Source organism: Heptranchias perlo, chromosome 1, assembly GCF_035084215.1.
Source record: "Heptranchias perlo isolate sHepPer1 chromosome 1, sHepPer1.hap1, whole genome shotgun sequence".
Lineage (NCBI taxonomy): Eukaryota > Metazoa > Chordata > Chondrichthyes > Hexanchiformes > Hexanchidae > Heptranchias > Heptranchias perlo.
In genome coordinates this window covers 124,909,754-124,935,447 of record NC_090325.1, presented here as the reverse complement: position 1 = coordinate 124,935,447, position 25,694 = coordinate 124,909,754, and the positions used below count along the sequence as shown (strand labels likewise).

Sequence of the window (25,694 nt, the reverse complement as noted above, 5' to 3'; positions counted from 1 at the left end):
GCTTTGAGTGGGTGTGAGGAGTGATGTGATAGAGTAGTGTTGGCAGTGCAGAAGGAGATGTGGCAGACAGAGTGTTGGGGAATGAGTAAGTGTACTCACTTCGGCTGACCTACTTAGGTCATTGAAGCGCCTCCTGCACTGTATGCAGGTGGGCGATATGTTGGTGGTGCAGGTGACCTCCTCTGCCACCTCGAGCCAGGCCTTCTTGGTGGCAGAGGCAGGCCACTTCCTCCCACCCGCCGGGGGGAAGATCTCTATCCTCCCCCTCCTCCTCACCCCATCCAATAATACCTGGAGTGAGGCATCATTAAACCTGGGAGCAGCCTTTCCCCTGGGCTGCTCCATGCTGTAATTTTTCCTATTTTCTGCAGCATCAGTCAGTGGAGGACTGCCCCTTTCAATAGGACTCCTCCAGCTGACAGCCTATGCTGCGCATACGCAGTCCACCCGCTGCGCAGCTTACCAGCGGGAAACCCGGAAGCACAGGTAAGTGGCTCCAATTAGCCTGCGATTGCGTGCGGAGCACCCCGATTTCACTGGGCGCGTTACCATGCGCCCAGTCGACCCCCTGCTACGAACCCGCCGTCCTGCTAATATCGGGCCCTAGGAGTGAGGTAAGAATGGATTGGGGTAAGAATGGGTTGAGATATGGATTTAGAAACCAGAAGTCTAATATCAAACAGGGCACAACAGCCTTAAGTTGGCTTCTAATTCCCAGGTAGTGCTTTAAAACTCGATGAACCCCGCATGTTTTCTACTTCAGGAGTGTTCATTGCAATAATATGCTACTAGAAATGTCACAAAATAGTATAATTTTGTTTTGAATATATAAACATGTAAAAGAATATCACATGATGGTGTTTTATTTATGGATTAATTAATAGTGCTTGTCTTGGACAAATGCCGTAACACAAAACTTTGCAATGGGAAGTCTGTTGAATATTTAAACACCTGTCTTCAGATTCACATTTCCCACGTAAAATTATCTTACACTGGATCCAGCCAGAACAGTGGGATCATTGGTCTCTAGGTGAGATGCAATTGAGTTAAAATCAAATTTGAGTTTGTTTGGTCATTTTGCTTTTGAGAAACTGGAAAATGTAATGGATACTTTGAAATTAAATGATAAAGCTGTGTCTTCAACAGACAGTGACATGCTGATAAAAACAAAAAAAAATGCCCGGTATCAACATTTACGGCATTGGGACTCATAATGAAACAATGACCTACCTGATTTTTGTTTTCAGAAGCTAACTGACTAATTGCTGTACATGTCTTTTCTGCTACCTTCATGGAGGTGTTATCTTATTTAAAATTAATGGATTATCCCCTCTGTTAAAATAATGGAGAGAGGAATTTAATACGAGTGTATTCAGTGCTTGTGCTATAACATCACAGACTCTAATTTCTGTTTTTTTAAACAGATTGCTAAACAAAGATACTGTTTTGATGGCTGTATATTGCCTTTGTCTGTTGGTAACAGGGTCTGATGTTACTTAAACCACTTGAATTCACTGAGCAGCGATTACAGAACGATCCACATTGTGACGTTAGACAACTGAAAGATTATTTATTGCACTTCAAGTTGATATTTTATTCTGTCAATATATCATTATTGATCTCAATAAAACCTGTCTGAAAACAGCAGATAGATGCCTTGGCCACCGCAGACAGGTACTGGCTCCACCAGCCATAACAGTGACAGATCCGACATCATGTATCTCTTCTCTGAATAATAATACTTTATCTTCAAATTAATTACCATTTTGCAAATGACAGAGAAATCTGAATTCATAGAAAGATTTCAACATTTAGCATAATATTTTCCCATCATTATAAAGGACATCACTGTAAAGTCATTTTTATGGTTACCATAATGTGTTCTAAGCGTAAATAAGATATAAATGTAAGAGAAGTGAAAGCATTTTTAATATCAATCTTACTTATTTGGAATCAACCTAATTCTCTTTCAGACTGTCATTCCTTTATATACCTGTTTGATAATGTCTGCCCTTATCAAACATGGAAACATTGGTTCAAGACTGAGTCGATAACTAGAAGACACAGATTTAAGATAATTGCCAAAAAAGCCAGGGGGGAGATGAGGAGAATGTTTTTTACGCAGCGAGTTGATATGATCTGGAATGCATTGCGTGAAAGAGTGGTGGAAGCAGATTCAATCGTAACTTTCAAAAGGGAATTGGATCTCTACTTGAAAAGGAATTTTTTGTAGGGCTATGGGGAAAGAGCAGGGGAGTAGGACTAATTGGATAGCTCTTTCAAAGAGCCGGCACAGAGACGATGGGCTGAATGGCCTCCTTCTGTGCTGTACAACTCTATGATGTATGATTCTATATTGGGTTGGGACATTTTGTGCTCAACAAGATAAGGATGTCATTGCTGGGGCAGGGAATTTATTTTAACTTTTTGTATCCACTGCTGGTGTCAAGCACTCCGAGGACAGGTGTATTGCACGGAGACGCAGGATAAAACTCCTCCTACTTACCACAGCCCAACCCAACACGCCTGAACTCCAACTTCAGAAGAGAAACCCTTAGCAAATCAATATAACATTTTAGTTTCTTACATCATTCATTCCTGTGGATTTCCTTAGCGATAATGCTAACTAATCACCAGATTTTTGTTGTGGACTTACAGTAAGCAAAACAACACCAATGCTGTCAGAGGCATCAGTACCCCACAGAAACAGATTTCAGGCTGTCTGCAACCACTGAAAAAAGAAAGACTTGCATTTATGTGGCACCTTTCACAACCTCCGGACGTCCCAAAGCGCTTTACACCCAATGAAGTACTTTTGAAGTGCTGTCACTGTTGTAATGTAGCAGCCAATTTGCGCACAGCAAGATCCCACAAACAGCAATAAAATAAATGATCAGATAATCTGTTTCAGGTGTTGGTTGAGGGATAAATCTTGGCCAGGAAACATAGAAACATAGAAAATAGGAGCAAGAGTAGGCCATTCGGCCCTTGGGCCTGCTCCGCCATTCAAAATGATCATGGCTGATCGTCTAACTCAGTACACTGTTCCTGCTTCTTCCCCATATCCCTTGATCCCTTTAGCATTAAGAAATATATCTATCTCCTTCTTGAATACATCTAATGACTTGGCCTCCATTGCCTTCTGTGGTAGAGAATTCCACAGGTTCACCACCCTCTGAGTGAAGAAATTTCTCCTCATCTCGGTTCTAAATGGCATACCCCGTATCCTGAGACTGTGACCCCTGGTTCTGGACTCCCCAGCCATTGGGAACATCTTCCCTGCATCTAGTCTGTCTAGTCCTGTTAGAATTCGATATGTTTCGATGAGATCACCTCTCATTCTTCTAAACTCTAGTGAATATAGGCCTAGTCGACCCAATCTCTCCTCATACGTCAGTCCTGCCATCCCAGGAATCAGTCTGGTAAACCTTTGTTGCACTCCCTCCATGGCAAGAACATCCGTCCTCAGATAAGGAGACCAAAACTGCACACAATACTCCAGATGTGGTCTCACCAAGGCCCTGTACAACTGCAGTAAGACATCCCTGTTCCTGTACTCAAATCCTCTTGCAATGAAGGCCAACGTACCATTCGCCTTCCTAACTGCTCGCTGCACCTGAATGCTCGCGTTCAGCGACTGGTGTACAAGGACACCCAGGTCTTGTTGTACCTTCCCTTTCCCAATCTATCACCATTCAGATAATAATCTGTCTTTCTGTTTTTACAACCAAAGTGGATAACCTCACATTTATCCACTTTGGCTGTAAAAATGGGACAACTCTACTGTTCTTCTTGAATAGGGGATTGTAGGATCTTTTACATCCAACTGAGAGGACAGATGGGGCCTTGATTTAATGTCTCATCCGAAAGACTGTTACAAGGTGGGGGCAATTTTCAAGCAGCACCCACAACAGGCATGAAGCCAACAGAGTGGCCATTATGACCGCCCAATCATGTCAGCGTGAAGCCAGAGCTATTTTAAGGCCCAGGCCTCATTGCCATGCCATCGGCAAGTTGCGAGCACCAAGCGGGCACCCCACTGCAGTTCACTAATTCTAGGGGGGTGGAAAATCATCTGGCTCCCATACTGAGCAGGCTGCAGATCGGGCATGAAGAAGGTGGGAAATGATCCAGGAGGGCAGCGGGAAAAGACCTCAAACAGGTCAAAAGCCGGTCAGAGATTTTTTGGGGGGGCCCAGGAGAAGCGTTCCTGCTGCTCCTGGCCCCATCGATACAACAATTGAAAGCTTTATGGGCCACTTTTTGAGCATTCTCCACCCGTCCCTTTAAAGACCACTGGTTAGGCCGCTCAACGCCTGGTACAACTGTACATTTGTACCTGAAAATTGCAATAAGGAACTGGCATAGGACCCAAATTTGAATAATTAAGCAGCCTACCGTGAGGTTAGAGGGTTACTTGCCCATTTTCAGGCCCACCTGAAAATTGTATTTTTAGGTGAGAAATGTGCGGCCAGCAATTGAAAGTTGTTACTGGTTAGTCTAAGCTCATAATAGTGAAATTATTACCTTTCAGAACAGTTATGAGTCAACAGGGACAACAACACTAGAAAGAATGCAATGAATAAGCAAGCACTCGATTAAAGGACACATTTCAGGAAAACATGGACTGAATGGTTGCTCGGGAAGATATAATTAAATATAATCAACAGTAATAAATTACATTAACTAACTGGAATCTGCAAAATAATATAGTAGAGTACTAACTATTACCAAATGTAATAAGTTGTAGGCCAATTGGGGATATGTTTTCCTCTTGGCTAATTTTAGCAAAAAGTAGGCATTCATAAGTAATGGTGCATTACTGATAGTAAGTACTAACAGACTACTCATCTGTGATTAACGCTACACTAAGGACTGCTTTGATTCAAAATGGGTTCCGGGAAATTAGCAAAAGGAAAATAATAACGTCTTGTTAGCTAATTAAGGCCTTGCTAAAGGCCAATCATGAGAAGCTCATGTAGGATTGTGTGGGGTGAAATAAAACGGAAAGTGAGTACTGGGGCATGATTTTTACTTGGAGCCGGGAACTCAGTGGATGGATAGATTTTCGAGTGGGAAACCCAGAAGTCAAGTGAGTGTGTCGGAATGTGCGATCACAATTTAATTGAAGGCAATTATTTTTCTTTCCGGGTTTCCTGCGCGATGGCCAGCCAGAATGACAGGCTGTCTGGCTGTCGGGAAGGAAAGCAGCCTGGGAGCAGATGCCAGGTAAGTCTGAGGCTTGGGGGGTGGAGGGTCGGAGACATTGCAGTGGTTGGGGGGGGGGGGCGGGTGGAGACATCATTGGGGGGTTCTTGGCCATTGGGGAGGGGGTCTCGGCTAATGGGGGGAGCCTCGGCCAATGGGTAAGGCTCGGCCATGGGGAAGGGGAGTCTCGGACATCGGGGGGACCTCAGGGTGAATGTTGGTTTAAATCCTGACCAGCAATTTCTGAGCTGGGGGTGGTTGTGGATGAATGAGTGTTTGTGATCCTATGCCAGAATTTCTGCTCAGTGGTGGGGAGGAGAAGGCTTGTTGTCCCATCTTGGAATTTGTGCTCTGTGTTTGTAGTCCTATGCTGTGAGGATGCATTTGGGCTTATGGTCATTTTTTGGGGGTTTGCTCTCAGATATATACTCATTGGCTTGGTCCCAAATTTTTGTTCAGTTGATGGGGTTTGATTTGGTTTTTTTTGCTTAGTTGAGTGGGGGCCACGTTTAGTATTCTATCAGGGGATGTGGAAAGTGATGCAATGGTAGTGCTGCGGGGTGAGATTTCTTTTCATTGGTTGCAGTTTTTGCTAGTTGATCTCCCATGGCATCGCAAATGGGGAGTCAAAAGCAATGAAACTTTTCAGGTCAACCAAGGGAGATAATTGATCCAAGACAGGGAGGGGAGGGGGGAGAGAAAGAGAGGGGGTGAGAACAATGAAGGCAGACTGACCGTATATTGGTGGGGAGAAGCCAGCAGGCAACATATACCAATATTAAACAAGGAAAGACCTGCAGCCAACGTACTGAAGTTAAGCAAGAGGGAAGGGTAGGGAAGGGAAAGGCAGTGAGGGGGAGGAATGGAGAGAGGAGAGAGGGTCGATAAAGGTTGAGGACAGAGGAGGGGTGGGGTGAGCGAGAGATGAGGGGAGAGGAGGATGGTAAGGGAGAGGAGAGAGGAAGCATAAAAGAGGAGGAGAGGAATAGAGAGGGAGCAGATGGAGGGGAGAAGGAGAGAAGAAGGTGAGGTGGAGGAGGAGAGAAGCAGGTGAGTGGGAGAGAGGGACTAGTGGGAGAAGGGGCAACAAGGCAGGAGGTTGGGCTTTTTTTGATTTATGCATGGGGTGTCTTGGTGCTTCCCAAGAACTTGGCAACAAGTCCATTTGGTGATTTCCTTGGCAGCTTGGAAGTTTGCTGAGCTATTTGCAGGACACATACACCCGCCACCATCCACAAGTGTAATTCAAGTAGATTTGTTAACAAACCTTTTCAATCATTTCTGTGTTTTATGTTATTTGGGTTTGCCTATTGCTCTGAGGATGCTACTGTTGATTCTGTGTGTGTTTCCACCATCCTTGATTTCCACGGACATTTACCCTTTGCAGGTTACACATCTTGATGTATTTTTGCGGTACACTACACTTCCTTTTGTTTACAAACAATTTTAGATTTTTATTACTGACCGTATATTGGTGGGGAGAAGCCAGCAGGCAACATATACCAATATTAAACAAGGAAAGACCTGCAGCCAACGTACTGAAGTTAAGCAGGGAGTCAATGGAAGGAACCAGCATCTCGCACCCACTGCAGTACATGCCGATCTGCTTTGAGGCTGCACGGGGAGGAGGGCATAAAGAGGTGGCTCCAGATTCAGGCCAGGAATAAGGAACATATACCAGGGTGAGCAGGAGAGAAGCAATTTGATTACCAGTACATAAGTGACATTCATATTTTGAACTTCCTAACAGCACCAGCACTAGCATTAGCATTAAAAGATGAAAAGCATAATGGATGTCCCTGGCAGTTATTTTCTGCTGCATATGGGAAAAGTGGCGGATTCAGTCAAAGGGCCTGTCAACCACTGCTTAGGGAAGACTTAGCTGAGGAAATAGAAGGACCTTTAGGAACTCTGGTGTGGAAAGTAGATTTATTAGAGCAGGTATGACAGAGAAGGAGAAAATTAGAGGAAAGCATGAAGTATTTACTAGAAGTGGGGTGGGAAGAAACACAATCCAAATAATTGTCGGAGTCCGAGCTTGTAATAAAAATCTATGGAAAGGCTTTTGCCATAGATGGAGAGAAGGAAAGCCAGAAAAAGAAGGGAAGAGATGGCCCACACAAATGTAAAAAAAAATGAGAATTGGAAACATATTTGGAGTGCCATAATTTATATTAACAAAAGAGCCAAGATCTTACAACATTTTTTGATTCTTTCAAGTAACTTGACTGCAGAATATTCCAATATTTCAGATTTTGTTATCATTCTTAAAAATATAAACTTGCGCACATACTCAAGATTGATTCAAGATGTAAACAAGTGATTATTTTCTGAATCTTCAATTTAATTGAGTGATGGCTGGAAGAGTGAATAGAGACCCAACACAAAGAACTCCCAGCCAAGCGTTTGCCTGAGAGAACTGAGACCAGCTGCAATACCTGAGCTGTTATTGATATGTGTCAATCACAGGTTTAACGAGCCAAATTAACTTTGGCTGCATCTCGCTTCCATTTCAATGGCGAGATTCAGAAGCCATGGGAAATATTGCAGCATATAATGTATTTAGAAAGGATAGGGAAGGAAGAAGGGTGGAGGGGGTGGGGGGGTGGGGAGTATCTGTACTAATTAGAGACAACATAATGGCATAGAAAAAAGGGACATAAGTAACATTAAGATAGAAACAGAATCCATATGGATTGAGACAAAGGATAAGAAGGGATTGATCATGTTAATAGGGATATTCTTCAGACCACCTATTAGTGGAAGGGAAGTGGAGGATGGAATCTGTAGACATAGAAACATAGAAAACAGGAGCAAGAGTAGGCCATTTGGCCCTTCGGGCCTGCTGCACCATTCAAAATGATCATGGCTGATCGTCTAACTCAGTACCCTGTTCCCGCTTTTTCCTCATATCCCTTGATCCCTTTAGCATTAAGAAATATATCTATCTCCTTCTTGAATACATCTAATGACTTGGCTTCCACTGCCTTCTGTGGTAGAGAATTCCACAGGTTCACCACACTCTGAGTGAAGAAATTTCTCCTCATCTCTGTTCTAAATGGCATACCCCGTATCCTGAGACTGTGACCCCTGATTCTGGCCTCCCCAGCCATCAGGAACATCCTCCCTGCATCTAGTCTATCTAGTCCTGTTAGAATTTTATATGTTTCGATGAGATCACCTCTCATTCTTCTAAACTCTAGTGAATATAGGCCGAGTCGACCCAATCTCTCCTCATACATCAGTCATGCCATCCCAGACAAATCTATTAAATGAGTAAAAAGCATTGAATAATAATCATGGGAGATTTCAACTACCCCCTAATAAACTGGCAGGACGAGATAGGGAAAGGAGAAAAGGGAATGGAGTTTTTACAATGTGTGCAGGACTCTTTTCTTACCCAGCATGTGAGAAGCCCAACAAGAGAGAAATCACTGCTGGATCCAGTAACGGGAAATGAACCAGAACAGGTAAGATAAGTAAGCATAGGGGAACATCTAGGCAATAGTGATCATAATATAAAAAGGATCAAAATAATGACTGAGAAAGACATAAGTAAGACAAGGACCAAAGTAATAGATTGGAAAAAAAGCTAATTTTGAGGGCAGAGAGTGGAACTAGGGAAGCTAAACTGGAAAAAACAATTGATAGACAAAGAAATAGAACAGCAGTGGGAAATATTTAAAACGGTGATCAATAGAGTTCAAGAGAAGTATATTCCTCTAAAAAGCAAGAACAAACTAGCCAATAATGAAACACCATGGATGAATAAAGAGGTCAGGGTAAAATTAAAACTAAAGAAAAAGCCATACTCTAAGTGCATAGACAGTAAAAGAGAGGATGACAAAAGGGAATATGGAGAGGTTAGGAACGAAGTAAAAAAAAATGAGGAAAGCAAAGAGTAACTACGAAATTAAATTATCAAAGAATATTAAAAAGTAATAGTAAAGTATTCTACAGGCATATAAGTAACAAAAGAAAAATCAGAATAGGCATAGGGATAAGAAATAAGGGATGCACAAGATAAACTCAAAGGTAATGACAGCGAAATGGCAGAAATATTGAATAATTACCTTACCTCAGTATTTAAAAGGGAGACTAATAAGGTGGGCATGACATTAGAAGATGAGAATAAAAAAGACATAAAACATTTAAGATAGAAAGGGGGAGATAATTGATAAACTAATCAAACTTAGAGAGGATAAAACATCTGGTCTGGGTGGATTGCATCCACGAATATTAAAAGAAGTTAGGGAGGAGATAGCAGAGGCACTATTACATAGATATAAAAATTCATTAGAAACGGGAATTGTGCCAGAGGACTTGGTGGCACTGTCTAAAAGGGTGGTGGAAGCAGATTCAATCGTAGCTTTCAAAAAGGAATTGGATAAATACTTGAAGGGAAAAAAATTTGCAGGGCTACTGGGAAAGAACGGGGGCATGGGATTAACTGGATTGCTCTTACAAAGAGCTGGCATGGGCTCAATGGGCCGAATGGCCTCCTTCTGTGCTGTAACCATTCCATGATTCTATGATCTAAGGAACGAAAATATAATAAAGAATATTCAGCACAGGTTTCAGAAGGGAAAGTCATACTTGACCAACTTTATTGAATTCTTTGAAGAAGCAACAGAAAGAGTAGACAACGGTAATGTAGTAGATGTAATATATTTCGATTTTCAAAAGGTCTTCGATAAGGTACTGCATTGTAGAATTATGACTAAGGTCAGAGCATGTGGAGTCAGGGGACACGTAGCAGAATGGATTGCAAGTTGGCTACAAGGCAGAAAACAGAGAGTAGGGGATAAGGACACATCCTCAGACTGGCAAAAGGTGGGAAATGGTGTTCCACGGGGATCAGTGCTGGGACCACTGTTGTTCACAATTTACATTATCGATTTGGATTTAGGAATCGGAAGTACAATTTCAAAATTTGCGGACGACACCAAATTGGGGGGTATAGTTAATACAAAGAAAGAATGTGTCAAAATGCAAGAGGACATTAATAAACTTACAGAATGGGTGTGTAATTGCCAAATGAATTTCAATATCGATAAGTGTGAGGTGGTGAATTTTGATAGGAAGAATAAGGAGGCCACATATTGCTCGGATAATTAGAGTCTAAATGAGATAGAGGAGCAGAGGGATCCAGGAACACAGATACACAAATCACTAAAAGTAGCGACACAGGTTATTAAGGCCATAAAAAAAGGCAAATTTAGCACGGGGGATCATTTCTAGAGGGATAGAATTGAAAAGCAGAGAAGTTATGTTAAACTTGTATAGAACCTTGTATAGACCACACTTCGAGTACTGTGAACAGTTCTGGTCTCCATATATGGCAAGCATTGGAGAGGGTGCAAAAAAGATTCACACGGATAATACCAGAACTGAGAGGATATACTTATCAGGAAAGAATAAACAGGCTGGGGCTCTTTTCTCTCGAAAAGAGAAGGCTGAGGTGTGATCTGATAGAGGTCTTCAAGATAATGAAAGGGTTTGATAGGGTAGACGTGGAGAAAATGTTTCCACTTGTGGGGGAGTCCAACACTAGAGGTCATAAATATATAATAATCGCCAATAAATCCAAAAGGGAATTCAGGAGAAACGTCTTTATCCAAAGAGTGGTAAGAATGTGGAACGCGCTACAACAAGGAATAGTTGAGGCAAATAGCATAGATGCATTTAAGGGGAGACTAGATAAATACATGAGGGTAAAGGGTGTAGAAGGGTATGCTGATAGGTTTAGATGAAGTTGAGAGGAAGGAGGCTCGTGTGGAGCATAAACGCTGACATGGACCAGTTGGGCTGAATGGCCTGTTTCTGAGCTGTAGTTGCGATGTATCTCAATGTAAACCAATGCAGGTGAAGTAAAATTTGTTTCAGCTTCAGAATCAATAAAAAAAATCTCAAATAGGTAAATTGCTCCTTTAACGATCCACTGGCCAGCATTAATTGGGGACGCAACTTCCGGGTTTCGATTGTGCGCCGCATCCAAACACGCCCACGTTAACCTGGAAGTGGGCGCGTTGGAGCCGGGTTGCGGTCGTGGTTCAAAAGGCTGTTATTTTAACATCCCACTCGCCCCCAACCCAACCGTTCTTTGAGGTTAGAATTAATCCCCGATCTCCAAGTCGGAACTGGTGTTAGTCAGCTGAATGAATGGAAATTTTCAAACTATTACCACAATACTGACGGAGGTGAATAGAACAGAGGAGTCTTCTGGTGGACAACAGGGATACAATGGCCAATGCCAGGTACACAGGAGCTGGAAAAGAAGGCACTTTGGATGATTAGAGGGTACAGGTGACACAACTCATAGGACAAATTAACCCAGGAAGTAGTAGGTCACTTGCAACAGAATCTCAGGCATGAGAAAGGAGGTGTGAGTGATGTGGCTGAGGCTCAGCAGATAGACTGTGACTGAGGTTTGCCCTGTGATCCACAATGGCCTGCAGGGATAGTCAACCATTCGCATTGCATTGCCTGTGGGAGTGAAGCTTCCTCCAGACCTCAACTCTTACAATCTTGCTGCTCAATCAATTTGACAAAATATTGCTCAACCACAACTGGATTCACAAACTTTTTGTCATTGCTATCAAGTGAACAGATTTTTAACTGCTCATAAAGAGATGATGGATTAATATTACAGATGCAACCCAGTCGGCTGATTTTTATTTTTGCGGTTGCATTTAAAAAGTAATATTGCACAAAATTCACAGGGTAGATTTTTCAATGGAATGAAAATCAAGCAGGTTCTATAACGGCTGGGCGATCCGCTCTGCCAGATTATTACCTAGGCAGTAAAGGTGAAAATCTACCCCACTTTTTAAAAATTGTGTGCACCTGTTATTATGTTAGCAGGTCATAAATAACTTTTTAAAAACGGTTAATCGCACAGAGGAAAAAATCCCAGTGTATTTTCTTTTCATCCGCAGCTTAAACTCCTGCCCCTAGCAGTGTATGGCAATCAGTAGGTTAAGAAAGGAACAGCTAAAAAGTGGACTTGATGACAAGTACTTTTGAAGTGTAGTCACTGTTGTAATGTAGGGAAACATGACAACCAATTTACACTCAGCAAGGTCCCTCAATTAACAATGAGATAATGACCAGATAATCTATTTTTAGTGATTTTGGCTGAGGCATAAATATTGACCAAGACACTGAGGAGAACTCCCTTGCTCTTCATCAAAAAGTGCCACGGAATCTTTTACATCCACATGAGAGGGCAAATGGGGCCTCGATTTATGGTCTCATTCGAAAGATGGCACTCCAAAAGTGCAGCACTCCCTCAGTACTGTACTGGACTGTCGGCCTAGATTATGTGCTCAAGTATGTGGAATGGGACTTGAACCCACAACGTTCTGACTCAGAGGCTACCACTGAGCTAAGGCTGGCAGCTAGGAGTGCTGAGGAGCAGTCCCAGGAGAGTTGCCATAGCTCCATGGGACAGGCACCTGCTGTCTTCTCTCAGGATGACAGCATGCCTGCTCCCCGATCACTCACTCCGCCACTGCCCCTGTTAATGCCACACAGCCAGCAGGGCAAAATTCCTCAATCCGGGCTGAGATGTTACAGTCTGCAGCCAGGCCCTCAAGGCCCATAGCTGCTGGAGGTGGCCCACCACGGCCATCTGGAGTGTACTCAATGGAAGCTCAGCACCCTTTAACCTCCCAAGCTGTAGCCACTGGGTATACACCTCGAAGGAGTACTTAGTTAGGTAAACCAGCACATAAGATAAGCATTGCGCAAGGATGATCCTTAATTATTCATGTTAAATATATACAAATGGAATTGAGTTGTTGGATTAATTTTTCTTTTTCTGGATCTGGTGTTGGTGTTTATATTTGTAGTGAAGTGAAGGCAAGTCCAATAAGACTGGACAGAAGGAAGGCAATCAGATGGTAGTAGTAAGGATGGTGTTTATAAGAATTGTGGGACGGTTAGTGTATTGGGGATGGGAGGGGTAGTTCAAGTGAAGCACTCTTGGATGAGCTGCTCTCTAAGAACTCTAGCAGCTAGGGGCACCGGTGATCCGTGCTGCTCCTGTTCTTCCTCCACTTTGTGCTACTCTTCCACTTCCTCTTCCTCCTGCACTTCGTGTTGCCCAGGTGGTGGTAAGGGCTTGTCCCTCATGATGGCGAAGTTGTGCAGCATGCAGCAGATGACAACAAATCTGGATACCCCTTCAGGGGTGTACTGCAAATCTTCTCCCAAACGGTTCAGGCAGTGGAAGTGTTGCTTGAGCACACCGACAGTCCGCTCAATGATGTCTCTTGTGGCAGCATGGCTCTTGTTGTAGGCCAGCTTTACGGCTGTGTCCGGGTTCCTGACAGGAGTCATGAGCCATGACTGAAGGGGAAAGCCCTTGTCGCCCAGTAGTCAGCCTGTGACCTGATGGCCTGATTGGATTAAAGGCAGTACAGAGGACTGCCACAGAATGAATGCATCATGACTGCCGCCAGGAAACCGGGCACATACCTGCCTGATGTGTTGCCTGTGATCGCAAACAAGCTAGACATTGAGGGAGTGGATGCCTTTTTTATTCAGAAAGATGTCAGGATGGTGATGGGGAGTACCATCAAACTATGGGTGCAGTCTATAGCACCTTGCACCCTGGGAAAGCCTGCAATATGAGGAAGCCTAGTGCTTTCTCATCCTGCTTTGCTCTGTCCATTGAGAAAGTGATGCAGGTATTCCTCCCAGCATAGAGAGCCTCGGTCACCTTCCTGATACAATGGTGAACAGCATGCTGGGAGATGTCACTGATATCACCTGCTGTATCCTGGAAGAAACTTGTTGCATAGAAGTTAAGGGCTGTGATGACCTTGACGCCAGCAGGCTGTGCAGTCCGTGCCTTGGTTTGAGACTTCACTTGTGGATGCATCAGGTGACAAAATTTGGTGACATCCTCTTTGGTGAAGTGAAGGGGCCTGAGACAATGCTCCTCAGTAAAGTTAAAGTAGGAGAAGTGCTCCCTAAAGTGGGTATGGCCTCTTGCGTAGTGCCCTCTTCCTCCCTCTTGTCCCAATTGGTCCTGCTCTGTCTTCTTCGCTGCTCCCTCCTCGTCCTCCAGCCCCAAAGGCAGACCTACCAGACCACCCACTAGAAGTGTTTTGATGGCAGGCAATAGCAATCCAGCACCAGCAGAAATTTGTTAGCAGAAATCAGAATTCAGTTGTGGAATGTAGAAAATAGACAAAAAACACCGAGAACTTAACTGGCAGCCAAAAAGGACAAACCAGCAACTAACCTGCATGGAGGGGATGAGCCCTTTAAATAGTGCTGTTGCAGGGTCCTTGCTGCCTGTTAGTGACATGATTTGCTGAGCAAGTTTATCATGTGGTGAATCAGGCGCTGAGCAGACCAAATCACAAAATGGCCCTACAAGGGTAGGAAGCATATTAAAATATTATAATCTACCATCTAACACAATCAGACCTTATCAGTTGATTTTAGTTAATACTATATTAATACTAGTAATACATTTTAATAGTATATATATTCAGATACTATTAGTATTTTTAATTAATAAATATATGTATTATTGGCACCTTTTGATTAATAGTACATGAAATTTTTAAAAAATAATTTTAATCAGTGCACATTCGGATGAATAGAATAAACAAAATAATAACTAAAGAAAGAAGAAACAGTGCTATCGCAGATAAGATGACAGATACCTACCTTCTTCACAAAACCCTCCAATAAGTTCATTCAGGTACTGCTCGTGAATAGTATGCTGGGTACACTGTGGGCTTTTTTACTGTCTCTCTTTAACGCTATTAGCAATGGAAGCATTGGTAATAGATGAACAGATATCCTCCCATTTCTTTTAACTGTCTTCACAAAGTCATTGCACCAAATCTCTCCAAGATAATCCTTGATAACTGAGGCACTAAGTGAAGAAATAGAGTAACAAAGAGACATAAACTTGGTCCCATAAGTTAGAATGGACTCCAGTACCATCAGTAACCAGAAAACTGCAGCAAGTGTTCCTGGAGTAAAGAGGAAGTGATGGATCTAGGAGGACTCAAAAAAATCACAACTGTCAAAGCAATGAGAATTACATAGTAATTCATAATTCTGATACTTCTAAAAATTGGGAAGGACATGACAGACATTTATCTTACCAAATGCATGATATACCATTTGTAAGAAACATCAAAGTAATTTTTTTTTTTTATTCGTTCACGGGATATGGGCGTCGCTGGCAAGGCCGGCATTTATTGCCCATCCCTAATTGCCCTCGAGAAGGTGGTGGTGAGCCGCCTTCTTGAACCGCTGCAGTCCGTGTGGTGACGGTTCTCCCACAGTGCTGTTAGGAAGGGAGTTCCAGGATTTTGACCCAGCGACAATGAAGGAACGGCGATATATTTCCAAGTCGGGATGGTGTGTGACTTGGAGGGGAACGTGCAGGTGGTGTTGTTCCCATGCGCCTGCTGCCCTTGTCCTTCTAGGTGGTAGAGGTCGCGGGTTTGGGAGGTGATATGTAGATACACATCATTCCAGATGAGCTGTGAAATCTATCAATCAAAGGTGGCTCTAAGGATATGTATTGTGAGCATCTGAAAGAAGTGTAAAATACAGTGAAGGATATATATTCATAAGAACATAAGAAATAGGAGCAGGAGTAGGCCATACGGCCCCTCGAGCCTGCTCCACCACTCAATAAGATCATGGCTGATCTTCTACCTCAACTCCACTTTCCCGCCCTATCCCCATATGCCTTGATTCCCTTAGTGTCCAAATATCCATCGATCTCAGTCTTGAATATACTCAACGACTGAGCATCCACAGGCCTCTGGGGTAAAGAATTCCAAAGATTCACAACCCTCTGAGTGAAGAGTTTTTTCCTCATCTCGCTCCTAAATGGCCGATCTCTTATCTTGAGACTATGACCTCTAGTTCTAGACTCTCCAGCCAGAGGAAACAATCTCTCAGCATCTACCCTGTCAAGCTCTCTAAGAATTTTATACATTTCAATGAGATCACCTCAAATTCTTTTAAACTCCAGAGAATATAGGCCCATTCTATTCAATCTCTCTTCATAGGACAACCCGCTCATCCCAGGAATCAATCTAGTGAACCTTGGTTGTACCCCCTCTAAGGAAAGTATATCCTTCCTTAGGTAAGGAGACCAAAACTGTACACAGTACTCCAGGTGAGGTCTCACCAGAGCTCTATATAATTACAGCAAGACCTCCTTACTCTTATACTCCAATCCCCTTGCAATAAAGGCTAACATACAATTTGCTTGCTGTACCTGCATGTTAACTTTTTGTGATTTATGTACAATGACACCCAAATCCCTCTGACTACCAACATTTCTTCGTCTTTCCCCTTTTAAAAAATATTCTGTTTTCCTATTCTTCCTACCAAAGTGAATAATTTCACATTTCCCCACATTATACTCCATCTGCCACCTTCTTGCCCATTCACTTAACCATTCACTGCAAAGGGTCTATATCCCTTTGCAGCCTCTTTACATCCTCCTCACAGCTTTCTTTCCTGCCTAGCTTTGTATTGTCAGCAAACTTGGATACATTACACTTGGTCCCCTCATCTAAGTCATTGATACAGATTGTAAACAGCTGAGGCCCAAGCATTGATCCTTGCGGCACCCCACTAGTTACAACCTACCAACCAGAAAATGACCCGTTTATTTCTACTCTCTGTTTTCTGTCCATTAACCAATCCTCAATCCATGCTAATATATTACACCCAATCCTATAAGCCCTAATATTGTATTACAATCTCTTGTGTGGCATCTTATCGAATGCCTTTTGAAAATCCAGAAATAGTACATCCACTGATTCCCATTTATTTACCCTCAAAAAACTAATAGAATCCTCCTCACTTTCAACCACACGGCCAATTTTTGTATAATCTGCAAACTTCTTAAACATGCTCCCTACATTTAAGTCTAAATTGTTAATATATACCACAAAAAGTAGGTCATGGGAATTTGTTGGCTTTTAGTCCCATTAATTTCTCTAGTACTTTTTCTTTACTAATCTTAATTGCTTTATGTTCCGCACTCTCATTAGACCCTTGGTTCTCCATTATTTCCAATATGTTTTTTGTGTCTTCTACTGTGAAGACAGATACAAAATATTTGTTTAACATCTCTGCCATTTCCTTATTCCCCATTATAATTTCTCCTGCCTCTGTCTCTAAGGGACCCACGTTTACTTTTTCTACTCTCTTCCTTTTTACATACCTGTAGAAGCTCTTACAATCTGTTTTTATATTTCTTGCTAGTTTAATCTCATATTCAATTTTCTCCCTCTTTATCAATTTCTTGATCATCCTTTGCTGATTTCTAAAACCCTCCCAATCCTCAGGCTTACTACTCTTTTTGGCAACATTGTAAGCCTCTTCTTTTCATCTAATACTTAACTTCTCTAGTTAGCCATGGTTGGATCATTTTTCCCCTGGAGTTTTTATTCCTCAAGGGAATGTATATTTGTTGAGAATTATGAATTATTTGTTTAAATGTTCACCATTGCTTATCTACCGTCATATCTTTTAATCTAATTTCCCAACCTTCCTTAGCCAACTCATACCTATGTAATTGGCTTTGTTTAAATTTAAGACCCCTTCCTTTTAAGAATGTCAATACCTGCACCCCCCCATCCCCCGCAATAGAGAGCAGTAAAAACTGTTGTATCTAATAGGGCCCATGGGGTGGGGGGGCACTGGTTCTTTATGGACACTGCAGTTTACTCATAGCTGCAACATAATTATTAAAAGCAAGTATTTATCAAAAGCAAAAATGAACTTTAATAATTAGAGGGCACAGAGATTCTATTACTGCAGTTTATATCTTTGTACAATTAATAAATAGCTGGGTACTGTTGTCAGCTGGTGCTGATTCTTCCTCTCCAGATATCTCCTGATCAGCTTCTTAGTCAGTGCATAATAGTGATTTCTGGTTTCTTTGTGGGCCTTCTCCCTACTGTGCCCATAGCCGATGTCATCAGGGTGAATACTGACCAAGAGGAAGACTGAAAATAACAGATCTCCATCAGCAAAACATTAATAACGAGAATTACGATATCTCTTACAAGGCAGATTTTAGCACTATTTTGTTGATGTTTTACTGGATGGGGAAGTACTTCATCCTGAAAGTATTTTCCCCTATGTTGGTCTTATTTCATCTACAACAAAAAGAACCTAATAATAAGGATATGAGCCCCCTGAGAGACGTTAGGGATTAAAGTTTCTTTACTAGAAAAAAAGAAAGACTTGCATTTATATAGCATCTTTCATGACCTCAGAACATGCAAAAGCACTTTGCAGCCAATGAATTACTTTTGGAGTCACAGTTGCAATGGAGGAAACATGGCAGCCAATTTGTGCACAGCAAGAGCCTGTAAACACCAGATAATCTGTTTTAGTGATGTTGGTTGAGGGATAAGTAACAGCCAGGACATTGGGAGAACTCCCCTACTCTTCTTCGAAAAGTGCTGTGGGATCTTCTACATCCACTTGAGAGGGCAGATATGGCCATGGTTTAGTGTCTCATCCAAAAGATGGCATCGCCAACAGTGCAGTACTCCCCTGAAGTGTTAACATAGATTGTGTGCTTTAGTCTCTAGAGTGGGGCTTGAACCCATGATCTACTGACTTAGAGATAAGAGCACTACCACTGAGCCACAGCTGACACTGGGGCTTAGTACACTTTGAGTTCAAAGGGGCCAAAGATGCAATATTTTCCAATTTGATTAATGAGGTGTGAGAATGCGTCAAAAAGGACGGTAGCAATAATTATTCAGTTGTCAAGATAGTCAATCTAAGGGTGAATGGCTAACAGCACAGGATCCTAAATACAAGGGTTTGAAAGAAAACTCAACTGAATTTGAGGAAATTGAAGTCCTATAAAAACACAGAGAATTAGGTGAAAAATTGCTTGAATTTTGGCAATTGAAGGCTGGAAAGAAACAGTGTAATCGGTCCACAGAATAGTTGTTGCCATATTTGCAGGCAGGAGCAATCCATTGAACTAGGCAACCAACTAGTTATGACATGACATACAACAAAGAGAGTTTAAAGACACAGATGAAAGACGGGTGATAGCGCTGCCAATGTTTGCAACATTTACACGGAGATGATAGCTGAGTTTTGCTACAGAGTTTAAGTCTAAGTCTTTGCAATATTCAATAATTCTTCCAATTTGTAGGTTATACTGGATAATGGTGAGAAAGGGCTATATTTGCCAATGATGTAGATACTGACAGTAAGCGATTTTGTTCCTTATTGTTGCATGCCGTATCACTCTGCAAAGCTGATTTCATTGCAGCATTCCAGGTTTATCTGACGGTTAGTGATGGAAACCTCAAGAGAAAAACATTCCCACACCAATGTATTGTATAATTTGATCCATCAGTGTGAGCAGTTGCAGTAATCATTTTTATTTAAAATAATTCCACCCAGTAGAGTAGGAGTTAGGAAGCCTACTTCACACATCTGTGGTTTTGTTTTCAGTCAGCCAATAGGGAACTTTGCTCTTTGTGGTAATGTATGGGATAGCTTGGAAAATGAAGCACTTTGTACCACATTTATTTGCTCTATGAGTTGTAAGGGATTGGCATGGAAATGAGCACTTTTCATTCAACTTTTGTGAACCCCTTTTGATAGGAATAATTTATACAGTTATGTGCATTCCCCCCCCCCCCCCCCCCCCCTGTGTCTATGACATTGGGGTCGATTTTAGGATGACCGAGTGGGTGCATTGGGGGCAGGGGGACTTGTAAAAATCGGGGAATCCCGGAGCGGGTCCTGTGCCCATCTCCAACCCGCTGACTTCCGGGTTCCCCTGTGACGCGTTCAAGTGCGCGCGCAGCTCCCGCATGTGGGACTCCCACCGGCAATTAAAGCCGGCGGGATGACAATTTAAATACTTACTTACCTAGTTGAGGTACTTGACAGACCTCATTGAGAGGAGATTTTGGCAGAGGTGCAATTTTTATGGATCCCCAGCGTGTTTCCCGTGCTGTGGGAAACACTCCCTGTTGGAGCCAGCAGCCAGTGGGAGATGCAAAGGATTTTTTGACAGTTGCAGGGAGTACCTCATTTATTGCAACAGTGCACTCTGTCACTTCAGACAAAGTTTTGGCTGCAACACCTTTGTCTTTCCACCCAAAATTATTAATTTATACCCTAAACTCTGCTGTGCAAACACATTTACCTACTTTGTGGACCCCCTCAAACTCACACTGTCAGGATGGGGGGAGTGCCATTGCTGTATTCATCATTTCATCCGAGGACGAGCAACGTCACCAGCCTCGCCGTCCACCTCCGCCACGTGGAGCTCCACAACACAGTGCTGCGCCACAGGCACCTGCACAAAATAATCGTGCAACTACACATACACCCACTGTAGGGTGACCCAATGGGTGGCATCAAGTGTGGGTGTTCGTGGAGAACCTCATGAAAGGAACTTATTGCAGAAGCCAGTCAAGAATGGCCAAGACGTGGCAGTAGTGGTGACAATATAATATTTAATGTGAGTTGAACCAAAATCAAATATAAATATAAAACATGACAAACCGTCAGACACCCTTGTGCATCCCCTTTGTGCTCACGAAACCTTTGCCTTACGCTTCCTACTACTTATACATGATGTATCCCCTGTGACTGCAGCAGAGGTTGTGGCAGGTTGGGTGAGGGTGACCATGAAAGAGATGCATCAGAGAGTGAGTATGAGACAGAGCCATGAAATTGTATGAGGATTGGGTTGAGTGGTAGTGGTGGGATGAGTACTGGGGAGGTGAGTAAGTGCAGGTAAATTGAGGATGAGGTTTTAGTCGGTGTGAGGAGTGATGTGATTTTGGCTGTTTGCTGCAGGAGCAGCATTGGAGGACTGCCCCTTTAAATAGGGCTCCTCCAGCTGACAGCCTGTGATGCGGGTGCACAGTCCGCCCACTGCGCAGGTTTCCAACGGGAAACCTGGAAGCCAAGGTAAGTGGCTTCAATTTACTTGCGATCGTGTGGGGAACCCACCAATTTTACTGGGCGGCTTACCCACGCGCCCAGTTGACCCCTCGCTGCCAACCCGCCTCCCTGGTAATATCGGGGCCATTGTTTTTTCTAGATATTCGCCACCCACCAAGCCTTGGGTGATCTAATGCAGTGTAAATCAACGTGAAGCTCTCACATGGCATCACTGATCAGATAAGCTAAGAGACTACAGAACAATAGCTTTTTATTGTGGTTATATTGTTTTTTATTCCATCATTTTCTACCTCTCAGCTTTCCATCCAGGGCTGTGAAGACTAGCATTATCACGACATGTACCTATTCAACTTATGCACAATATGACCCAAGTGCAGGCATGCACATTAATCAAAAAAGTTATCTTGTTTTCAACTTTGTGAGGTTTGGAATTTTAAGTTACACACGTTACCCGTTAATGTTAATTGCAGATGTGTTACTATATCAGGCGTTGGATGGATTGTAATGCTTTTATAGCAGAGCCTCACAAATAATTCTTAGTTCAAGTAATAAAGCAGAATATAGAAGATTTTATCAATAATTCCATATCAAAGAGGAGAAAATAAAATATCACATTTCAAAGCAAATACTTTCTTATTCACTATCACTGAACTGGCTATTTTTCATGGCAAGGAGATAATTTATAGATTTTTTTTTTGTTACCAAACATTCAGAAGGTAGCTAGCTCTCTGTGCCACAGCCACCAGTCAATGCTGCACTTTGGCCTAAAAGTAAACTTCTAGCTTCAGCTAGAAGCTGACATAACTCACATTCTGGTACAAGTTGAATTTCAATTTTTTTTTCTGTATTTGTTCTTGGGATGGGGGCAACATTGGCAAGGTAGTATTTAATGCCCATTCCTAGTTGCCCTGAAAGCATTGAGTCAATTATGTAGTGTAAGACTGGAGTGTAGGCCAAACAAGGTAAGGGTGTCAGGTTCATTTTCCTGAAGGACATTAGTGAACCAGTTGGATTTTTATAACAATCCAGCAGCTTTTATGGTAATTTTCTGGTATCAGCCCATAAATGACCAGATTTATTGAATTCAATTTCACAGCTTGCCGTGGTGGAAGGTAATCCAGTATCATAGCCATTACACTACTGAATCTTAGGACAAAAGATGGACAAAGATAAGACTGAAGATTGGTCCCTTGAATAGGAGATGTTGGATACCTTATATCGATTGCCATTTTGATTTTTGATTTTGAGAATTTATGAATGAATGTTCCTTTCAAGAATCTTTAATTCTATAGGCCAGTGATGTAGTGATGTAAAATAAAGTGGCTCTGATGTAATAACAACTATATTCATCCATAATTCTGCATGTTGTGGAACATATATATAGAACTCAATTTTATTTAGTTATTGTTTGTAGTTAAAAATACTTACTTTAAAGCAAAAACATGAATTAATATTTTATTGTTACATAAATTAATGCCAAATATTAATTCAAAGCTTAAAAGGCATGGTAACATTGGCAAGAATACTTCCTAGTCTACACACTTCTAATGTCTTATGAAGCAAAGACAAATAATGATGTTAGCTAGATGATGGCCATGCTTAAAGCAACATTACAGAGGAGATTTAAATTAAATGGAATGGGTTTCTTTACAGGTGGGCACACTGACTGACCCAGTTTTCTGATATTCACTGAGCCCAAATAATCCAGTGAACCTGGGCACAGATCCAGGAAATCACCCCTTTCATTTTTAAGTTTCTTTCCAAGCAAATTATTGAAAGAAAATATTTCCTCAGTGTGTTGTGTGTGACGAAATCGTAAACCGATTTATAAAGAGCACGTTTACAATTTACATACAGCACACCGAAGAAATCTTCCCCTGATTCTGTTTACAGAACAGAGATTATTTAAGTTACTATCCCTTCAAGGTTGAGCCAGTGGCGTCAAAACACACAAGTGTTTAAATTGGACTGAAGACATAATAGAAGTTATCAGTCAGAGTGGTCTTGCATCAAGGTTGCTCGTTAACACTGAGGGTGTTCTGCCTGAGGTTCACCACAAGTAAACATTGTTCAGTACGGCCACATATTATTAACTTTTTTGTTGCTGTTTTACTTACCTTGTGGTCACTCAACCCCTTATCAGTATATATACTGAAGGCAAATACTGTACTGGTAAAGGTCAGTGCTAAAACTTTGCTCTTTCAGCTACACCAGTTCTGATAAATGGCCTGACACAGATTTATGCATGTCATAAGACCCATAGCCAAACTATTACTGGTCCATTAATTCCACATTCATTTGCTGAATTTTAGGGGCATGGATTAGATTTCAGGTACGCTTTGAATTGAAAGTTTTACTTCAAAGAAAATCTTGTTACTTTTTGGTATCTGTCATGATTTTATGTTATTGTTAGGAACCGTGATATTGGTGTACATTTTTGTTAACCTTTGCACAGATCAGTTTTGATCTCGTAGAAGCTTTCAGGACAGCACATAATTTTATTTCTTTGTGCAGATAACTTTGAGTGTTTCCTTTTTCTGTTTACTATGGAGGATAATGTGATAATGGTGTTAAAATTCCTTTGGAGTTACTTCTAGTTCACCTATATTTTATTCATGCACTTTCATGTTAGTAAACTTTTATTTTTAATGGAAGACAAGCTAACAATACAAACTAAATGGTTGTTAATGTTTAGATTGCAAGTTTGTTCAAAGATACATATGCTTGTTTTGGTAAAAGCAATAATTTGCCATTTCATAATTACTGTAGATTAAAGCTGAACTCGTTTGATGTAGCCAAAATTTAAAAAAAATTCTTTGAATTTTTTTGCATCTGTTTCCCTGGTGTTTCAATATGGGGGAGGGTCCAAGTAGCTCTGTATATTTGTCTCTAATTTCAGTACATACTGAACTACAGATTTACACTGAAAATTGTAAGATTTCGATCAACTTCTTTTCTTACACCTTTTAGCTCCTGCAACTTTGCAGTAAAGTTAAAAAGAATAAGCTGCCATTTTCTGCATTATTTAAGTAACTAGCCATGACATACTTTTTAACTGTACAAATTTACATTGATACTTTTGGAAATTTTCTATATCTTCTGTGGAGATAGTTGCAATTTTTAATGTACAAAATTTATGAAGTACTGTTCCTCTGTTCTGTATTTAGAAATTCCGTATTAATATACAGTTCGTAAAAACAATTTAAACCTGGTGCAAAAGAAATTTGCTTAATGAGCTTAAATCTTAACTGAGATTTCAGTTCCCGTACAAACTAACGTTGTTAATATTTTTAAAGCAATTTTTGGAAATATTATTTCACATTAACAGCACTTTTGGTTTAACATAAATGAATGAAAAATCATGTGCCCAGCCTCCTGACCCTGGAATTTGATTTAACTGTATGAGATTGTTGTGTTCCCTATTGCCTGAGCACAAAGCAAGATAGCCACTGGCTTTGCTAAGTATTTTATTAATTATGATCCCACAAGGGTTGGCTACAGATCTAACAGAACATATAAACTGTGCTTATTGAGGCTTCTTTTTCGTGATAAAATAAAGGTTTGCTTGTTTGTGACATCTTCAGTTCTCAGCATCTGTAGTAACATGTGATATTTTACTCCTGTGCCTGTCATGAGCCTGATCCCGAAAGGATGGCACTTCCTTGCGCAAGTGCATTGTGGCAGATCTGAAGATCCTTCGGGAGTTTCCAATCAATCACTTGACTGTGAGTGGAATTCAGTAGAACACTGAATTAGCTCAGAACAGAATGTATTCATGTGTAACAACCCACTATCTGGATGACACCAAAATGGCTCCTAGTCCTTGAAGGTCTTTACAATGATTAGCTGGGAGAATTGGCTGTTTCTGTCAATCACACTGTTTTACAGCTATTTCCACTGACTTCCATGTAGCTGTGATAGACTTGCCTCAACTGAAGGAGAGATAACTGCAGTTGCTGTTCTCTTGTGATGAAGTGGTCCTTGTTTTGCTGCAAAATGCGCCCTGCTATAATCCTTGTGTCAAAGAAGAGGTTGCAATGAACATAATCGTGAATAGAACACTAAATCATTCCAGCTGGGTGAGTCTTAAAGAGGGACGGTATAGAATGTGAGTGAGTTAGCAAGTGTCGAATCACTGGAGTTGTGGGATGTTAAGGGCTTTCTGTGTGCAGCTGTTTGAGCAGAGAGCATAAAGTGGCAGTTTCGATTTGAAATGTGGTGAGCTAAATTATTAAATGTAAGGTTTAAATGCTTTGGGGTATTTCCTGAATGCCTTGGAAACTGCTGTTGATCACTTATCTCAGCGTCTAACAAAAGGAGAGCTCTGAATCTCTCAAACCGTGCAACTGTGTCTCAGCAATGGATGTCCTGGGCCCTTTGAATTATTTATATTAAACACTTTCGTAAGTACCTTTCTTGCTTGCTTTAATGTAACAGAACAATGCAGGTGAAATGTTGAAGTTGAGAGAAGATAAAAGGGAAATAAGTGTTTTTAATATTCCATTAATGCATTACTAAATTTATCA

General features: G+C 41.6%; 1 protein-coding gene across 3 annotated transcripts in view; it reads left to right on the top strand.

The window, feature by feature from the left end:
• The window catches only part of LOC137325736 (bifunctional heparan sulfate N-deacetylase/N-sulfotransferase 4-like), a 505,664-nt gene that overhangs the window by 287,950 nt on the left and 192,020 nt on the right, over positions 1–25,694 (top strand). Inside the window, exon 1 of one of the 3 annotated variants that reach the window (XM_067990927.1) lies at positions 23,401–23,500. The exons of 1 other annotated variant lie outside the window; for it this stretch is intronic. The gene's annotated coding sequence lies outside the window, so the exon portion shown is untranslated. Of the gene's footprint in view, positions 1–23,400; positions 23,501–24,924; positions 25,248–25,694 lie in introns of those variants that run through there. One more of the 3 variants, XM_067990928.1, reaches the window with a different exon arrangement.